Source organism: Brachionichthys hirsutus, unplaced genomic scaffold (assembly GCF_040956055.1).
Source record: "Brachionichthys hirsutus isolate HB-005 unplaced genomic scaffold, CSIRO-AGI_Bhir_v1 contig_1040, whole genome shotgun sequence".
Lineage (NCBI taxonomy): Eukaryota > Metazoa > Chordata > Actinopteri > Lophiiformes > Brachionichthyidae > Brachionichthys > Brachionichthys hirsutus.
In genome coordinates, this window is record NW_027180640.1 from 1 (window position 1) to 7,500 (window position 7,500).

The 7,500-nt window shown below is 47.0% G+C and overlaps 1 non-coding gene across 1 annotated transcript; it reads left to right on the plus strand.

The window, feature by feature from the left end:
- The first annotated feature begins 5,565 nt into the window (after positions 1-5,565).
- trnar-ccg (transfer RNA arginine (anticodon CCG)) lies at positions 5,566-5,638 on the plus strand. The gene has a single exon. It is a non-coding gene; the product is annotated as a tRNA-Arg (tRNA).
- Positions 5,639-7,500: the final 1,862 nt, after the last annotated feature.

Here is a 7,500-nt window from a genome sequence, read left to right on the forward strand (position 1 = left end):
GCCTCCTAAGTCAGGGATTGTGGGTTCGAGTCCCATCCGGGGTGTTTCAGAACAGAGTGGCGCAGCGGGAGCGTGCTGGGCCCATAACCCAGAGGTCGATGGGTCGAAACCCTCCTCTGCTATCAAACCTTTCGAAGATGTTCTAAACACAACTGGAAATGACTCAGGCACAATTTTCCTGTTACTGCGAACACCTCAAAAAGACAAATTAATCATCATTTTCCACGGCATATCATCAAATAAGCCTCCTAAACTAGCCTCTTAAGTCAGGGATTGTGGGTTCGAGTCCCATCCGGGGTGTTTCAGAGCAGAGTGGCGCAGCGGGAGCGTGCTGGGCCCATAACCCAGAGGTCGATGGGTCAAAACCCTCCTCTGCTATCAAACCTTTCGAAGATGTTCTAAACACAACTGGAAGTGACTCCAGCATGACTTTCCTGTTACTGCGAACACCTCAAAAAGACAAATTAATCATCATTTTCCACTGCATATCATCAAATAAGCCTCCTAAACTGGCCTCCTAAGTCAGGGATTGTGGGTTCGAGTCCCACCTGGGGTTTCTCATAGCAGAGTGGCGCAGCGGAAGCGTGCTGGGCCCATAACCCAGAGGTCGATGGACCGAAACCTTCCTCTGCTGTCAACCCTTTTGAAGATGTTCTAAACACAACTGGAAATGACTCCAGCATGACTTTCCCGTTACTGCGAACACCTGAAAAAGACAAATTAATCATCATTTTCCACTGCATATCATCAAGTTCCTTTTCATCACAATCCATAACTCTTCCTGAATAAGCCTGATCCTAAGCTGTTAACAACTTTGTCCTCTCTAAAGAATATTGAGTTACATTAGTTGACAGTTTGCCCAAAACATTTTCCCACTACGGCAATGTTTGGTCAACCATTCAGTCACAGGTTTTCAGTCACTCCTTTTCCTCGGTCGATCCTTCAATTACTTTCACAACAGCATCTGGAACCATTGGTATGTTGTTCAAGTCGTGACAATGGACTTGACATACTGGTGATTTGTGCTGATGCTCACAGACCCAACCGTCATCGGGTACTCGCATAAGCCCCAGTGGCCTAATGGATAAGGCACTGGCCTCCTAAGCCGGGGATTGTGGGTTCGAGTACAGTCTGGGGTGTTTCATAACAGAGTGGCGCAGCGGAAGCGTGCTGGGCCCATAACCCAGAGGTCTATGGACCGAAACCATCCTCTGCTATCAAACCTTTTGAAGATGTTCTAAACACAACTGGAAATGACTCCAGCGTGACATTCCTGTTACTGCGAACACCTCAAAAAGACAAATTAATCATCATTTTCCACTGCATATCATCAAATAAGCCTCCTAAACTGGCCTCCTAAGTCACGGATTGTGGGTTCGAGTCCCATCTGGGGTGTTTCATAGCAGAGTGGCGCAGCGGAAGCGTGCTGGGCCCATAACCCAGAGGTCGATGGACCGAAACCTTCCTCTGCTATCGAACCTTTTGAAGATGTTCTAAACACAACTGGAAATGACTCCAGCATGACTTTCATGTTACTGCGAACACCTCAAAAAGACAAATTAATCGTCATTTTCCATTGCATATCATCAAATACGCCTGATCCAAAGCTGGCCTCCTAAGCCAGGGATTGTGGGTTCGAGTCCCATCTGGGGTGTTTCATAGCGGAGTGGTGCAGTGGAAGCGTGCTGGGCCCATAACCCAGAGGTCGATGGACCGAAACCTTCCTCTGCTATCAAACCTTTTGAAGATGTTCTAAACACAACTGGAAATGACTCCAGCATGACTTTCCCATTACTGCGGACACCTCAAACAGACAAATTAATCGTCATTTTCCATTGCATATCATCAAATACGCCTGATCCAAAGCTGGCCTCCTAAGCCAGGGATTGTGGGTTCGAGTCCCGTCTGGCTTGTTTTGTAGCAGAGTGGCGCAGCAGAAGCGTGCCGGGCCCATAACCCAGAGGTCGATGGATCGAAACCATCCTCTGCTATCAAACCTTTTGAAGATGTTCTAAACACAACTGGAAATGACTCCAGCGTGACTTTCCTGTTACTGCGAACACCTCAAAAAGACAAATTAATCATCATTTTCCACTGCATATCATCAAATAAGCCTCCTAAGTCACGGATTGTGGGTTCGAGTCCCATCTGGGGTGTTTCATAGCAGAGTGGCGCAGCGGAAGCGTGCTGGGCCCATAACCCAGAGGTCGATGGACCGAAACCTTCCTCTGCTGTCAACCCTTTTGAAGATGTTCTAAACACAACTGGAAATTACTCCAGCATGACTTTCCTGTAACTGCGAACACCTCAAAAAGACAAATTAATAATCATTTTCCACTGCATATCATCAAATAAGCCTCCTAAACTGGCCTCCTAAGTCAGGGATTGTGGGTTCGAGTCCCATCCGGGGTGTTTCAGAGCAGAGTGGCGCAGCGGGAGCGTGCTGGGCCCATAACCCAGAGGTCGATGGGTCGAAACCCTCCTCTGCTATCAAACCTTTCGAAGATGTTCTAAACACAACTGGAAATGACTCAGGCACAATTTTCCTGTTACTGCGAACACCTCAAAAAGACAAATTAATCATCATTTTCCACGGCATATCATCAAATAAGCCTCCTAAACTGGCCTCTTAAGTCAGGGATTGTGGGTTCGAGTCCCATCCGGGGTGTTTCAGAGCAGAGTGGCGCAGCGGGAGCGTGCTGGGCCCATAACCCAGAGGTCGATGGGTCGAAACCCTCCTCTGCTATCAAACCTTTCGAAGATGTCCTAAACACAACTGGAAGTGACTCCAGCATGACTTTCCTGTTACTGCGAACACCTCAAAAAGACAAATTAATCATCATTTTCCACTGCATATCATCAAATAAGCCTCCTAAACTGGCCTCCTAAGCCAGGGATTGTGGGTTCGAGTCCCACCTGGGGTTTCTCATAGCAGAGTGGCGCAGCGGAAGCGTGCTGGGCCCATAACCCAGAGGTCGATGGACCGAAAACCTTCCTCTGCTGTCAACCCTTTTGAAGATGTTCTAAACACAACTGGAAATGACTCCAGCATGACTTTCCTGTTACTGCGGACACCTCAAAAAGACAAATTAATCGTCATTTTCCATTGCATATCATCAAATACGCCTGATCCAAAGCTGGCCTCCTAAGCCAGGGATTGTGGGTTCGAGTCCCGTCTGGCTTGTTTTGTAGCAGAGTGGCGCAGCAGAAGCGTGCTGGGCCCATAACCCAGAGGTCGATGGATCGAAACCATCCTCTGCTATCAAACCTTTTGAAGATGTTCTAAACACAACTGGAAATGACTCCAGCATGACTTTCCTGTTACTGCGAACACCTCAAAAAGACAAATTAATCATCATTTTCCACTGCATATCATCAAATAAGCCTCCTAAACTGGCCTCCTAAGCCAGGGATTGTGGGTTCGAGTCCCATCTGGGGTGTTTCATAGCAGGGTGGCGCAGCGGAAGCGTGCTGGGCCCATAACCCAGAGGTTGATGGACCGAAACCTTCCTCTGCTATCGAACCTTTTGAAGATGTTCTAAACACAACTGGAAATGACTCCAGCATGACTTTCCTGTTACTTCAAACACCTCAAAAAGACAAATTAATCATCGTTTTCCACTGCATATCATCAAATAAGCCTGATCCTAAGCTGGCCTCCTAAACCAGAGATTGTGGATTTGAGTCCCGTCCGGGGTGTTTCGTAGCAGAGTGGCGCAGCGGAAGCGTGCTGGGCCCATAGCCCAGAGGTCGATGGATCGAAACCTTCCTCTGCTATCAAACCTTTTGAAGATGTTCTAAACACAACTGGAAATGACTCCAGCATGACTTTCCTGTTACTGCGAACACCTCAAAAAGACAAATTAATCATCATTTTCCACTGCATATCATCAAATAAGCCTCCTAAACTGGCCTCCTAAGCCAGGAATTGTAGGTTCGAGTCCCATCTGGGGTTTTTCATAGCAGAGTGGCGCAGCGGAAGCGTGCTGGGCCCATAACCCAGAGGTCGATGGACCGAAACCTTCCTCTGCTATTGAACCTTTTGAAGATGTTCTAAACACAACTGGAAATGACTCCAGCATGACTTTCCTGTTACTGCGAACACCTGAAAAAGACAAATTAATCATCATTTTCCACTGCTTAACATCAAGTTCCTTTTCATCACAATCCATAACTCTTCCTGAACAAGCCTGATCCTACGCTGTTAACAACTTTGTCCTCTCTAAAGAATATTGAGTTACATTAGTTGACAGTTTGCCCAAAACATTTTCCCACTACGGCAATGTTTGGTCAACCATTCAGTCACAGGTTTTCAGTCACTCCTTTTCCTCGGTCGATCATTCAATTACTTCCACAACAGCATCTGGAACCATTGGTATGTTGTTCAAGTCGTGACAATGGACTTGACATACTGGTGATTTGTGCTGATGCTCACAGACCCAACCGTCATCAGGTACTCGGATGAGCCCCAGTGGCCTGATGGATAAGGCACTGGCCTCCGGAGCCAGGGATTGTGGGTTAGAGTCCCATCTGGGGTGTTTGATAGCAGAGTGGCGCAGCGGAAGCGTGCTGGGCCCATAACCCAGAGGTCGATGGATCGAAACCCTCCTCTGCTATCAAACCCTTTGAAGATGTTCTAAACACAACTGGAAATGACTCCAGCAAGACTTTCCTGTTACTGCGAACACCTCAAAAAGACAAATTAATCATCATTTTCCACTGCATATCATCAAATAAGCCTGATCCTAAGCTGGCCTCCTAAACCAGAGATTGTGGGTTTGAGTCCCGTCCGGGGTGTTTCGTAGCAGAGTGGCGCAGCGGAAGCGTGCTGGGCCCATAACCCAGAGGTAGATGGATCAAAACCTTCCTCTGCTATCAAACCTTTTGAAGATGTTCTAAACACAACTGGACATGACTCCAGCATGACTTTCCTGTTACTGCGAACACCTCAAAAAGACAAATTAATCATCATTTTCCACTGCATATCATCAAATACGCCTGGTCCAAAATCGCCTCCTAAGCCAGGGATTGTGGGTTCGAGTCCCATCCGGCGTGTTTCATAGCAGAGTGGCGCAGCGGAAGCGTGCTGGGCCCGTAACCCAGAGGTCGATGGACCGAAACCTTCCTCTGCTATCAAACCTTTTGAAGATGTTCTAAACACAACTGGAAATGACTCCAGCATGACTTTCCTGTTACTGCGAACACCTCAAAAAGACAAATTAATCATCATTTTCCACTGCATATCATCAAGTTCCTTTTCATCACAATCCATAACTCTTCCTGAATGAGCCTGATCCTAAGCTGTTAACAATTTTGTCCTCTCTAAAGAATATTGAGTTACATTAGTTGACAATTTGCCCAAAACATTTTCCCACTACGGCAATGTTTGGTCAACCATTCAGTCACAGGTTTTCAGTCACTCCTTTTCCTCGGTCGATCATTCAATTACTTCCACAACAGCATCTGGAACCATTGGTATGTTGTTCAAGTCGTGACAATGGACTTGACATACTGGTGATTTGTGCTGATGCTCACAGACCCAACCGTCATCAAGTACTCAGATGAGCTCCAGTGGCCTGATGGATATGGCACTGGCCTCCGGAGCCAGGGATTGTGGGTTCGAGTCCCATCTGGGGTGTTTGATGGCAGAGTGGCGCAGCGGGAGCGTGCTGGGCCCATAACCCAGAGGTCGATGGATCGAAACCTTCCTCTGCTATCGAACCCTTTGAAGATGTTCTAAACACAACTGGAAATGACTCCAGCATGACTTTCCTGTTACTGCGAAACACCTCAAAAAGACAAATTAATCATCAATTTACACTGCATATCATCAAATAAGCCTCCTAAACTGGCCTCCTAAGCCAGGGATTGTGGGCTCGAGTCCCAACTGGGGTGTTTCATAGCAGAGTGGCGCAGCGGAAGCGTGCTGGGCCCATAACCCAGAGGTCGATGGATCGAAACCATCCTCTGCTGTCAAACCTTTTGAAGATGTTCTAAACACAACTGGAAATGACTCCAGCATGACTTTCCTGTCACTGCGGACACCTCAAAAAGACAAATTAATCATCATTTTCCACTGCATATCATCAAATAAGCCTGAGCCAAAGCTGGCCTCATAAGCCAAGGATTGTGGGTTCGAGTCCCATCTGGGGTGTCTAGTAGCAGAGTGGCGCAGCGGAAGCGTGCTGGGCCCATAACCCAGAGGTCGATGGATCAAAACCTTGCTCTGCTATCGAACCTTTTGAAGATGTTCGAAACACAACAGGAAATGACTCCAGCATGACTTTCCTGTTACTGCGAACACCTCAAAAAGACAAATTAATCATCATTTTCCACTGCATATCATCAAATAAGCCTGATCCAAAGCTGGCCTCATAAGCCAAGGATTGTGGGTTCGAGTCCCATCTGGGGTTTTTCATAGCAGAGTGGCGCAGCGGAAGCGTGCTGGGCCCATAACCCAGAGGTCGATGGATCGAAACCGTCCTCTGCTACCAAGCCTTTTGAAGATGTTCTAAACACAACTGGAAATGACTCCAGCATGACTTTCCTGTTACTGCGAACACCTCAAAAAGACAAATTAATCATCATGTTCCACTGCATATCATCAAATAAGCCTGATCCAAAGCTGGCCTCATAAGCCAAGGATTGTGGGTTCGAGTCCCATCCGGGGCTTCTCATAGCAGAGTGGCGCAGCGGAAGCGTGCTGGGCCCATAACCCAGAGGTCGATGGATCGAAACCGTCCTCTGCTATCGAGCCTTTTGAAGATGTTCTAAACACAACTGGAAATGACTCCAGCATGACTTTCCTGTTACTGCGAACACCTCAAAAAGACAAATTAATCATCATGTTCCACTGCATATCATCAAATAAGCCTGATCCAAAGCTGGCCTCATAAGCCAAGGATTGTGGGTTCGAGTCCCATCTGGGGTGTCTAGTGGCAGAGTGGCGCAGCGGAAGCGTGCTGGGCCCATAACCCAGAGGTCGATGGATCAAAACCTTGCTCTGCTATCGAACCTTTTGAAGATGTTCGAAACACAACAGGAAATGACTCCAGCATGACTTTCCTGTTACTGCGAACACCTCAAAAAGACAAATTAATCATCATTTTCCATTGCATATCATCAAATAAGCCTGACCCTAAGCTGGCCTCCTAAACCAGAGATTGTTGGTTCGAGTCCCATCCGGGGCTTCTCATAGCAGAGTGACGCAGCGGAAGCGTGCTGGGCCCATAACCCAGAGGTCGATGGATCGAAACCATCCTCTGCTGTCAAACCTTTTGAAGATGTTCTAAACACAACTGGAAATGACTCCAGCATGACTTTCCTGTCACTGCGAACACCTCAAAAAGACAAATTAATCATCATTTTCCACTGCATATCATCAAGTTCCTTTTCATCACAATCCATAACTCTTCCTGAATGAGCCTGATCCTAAGCTGTTAACAATTTTGTCCTCTCTAAAGAATATTGAGTTACATTAGTTGACAATTTGCCCAAAAC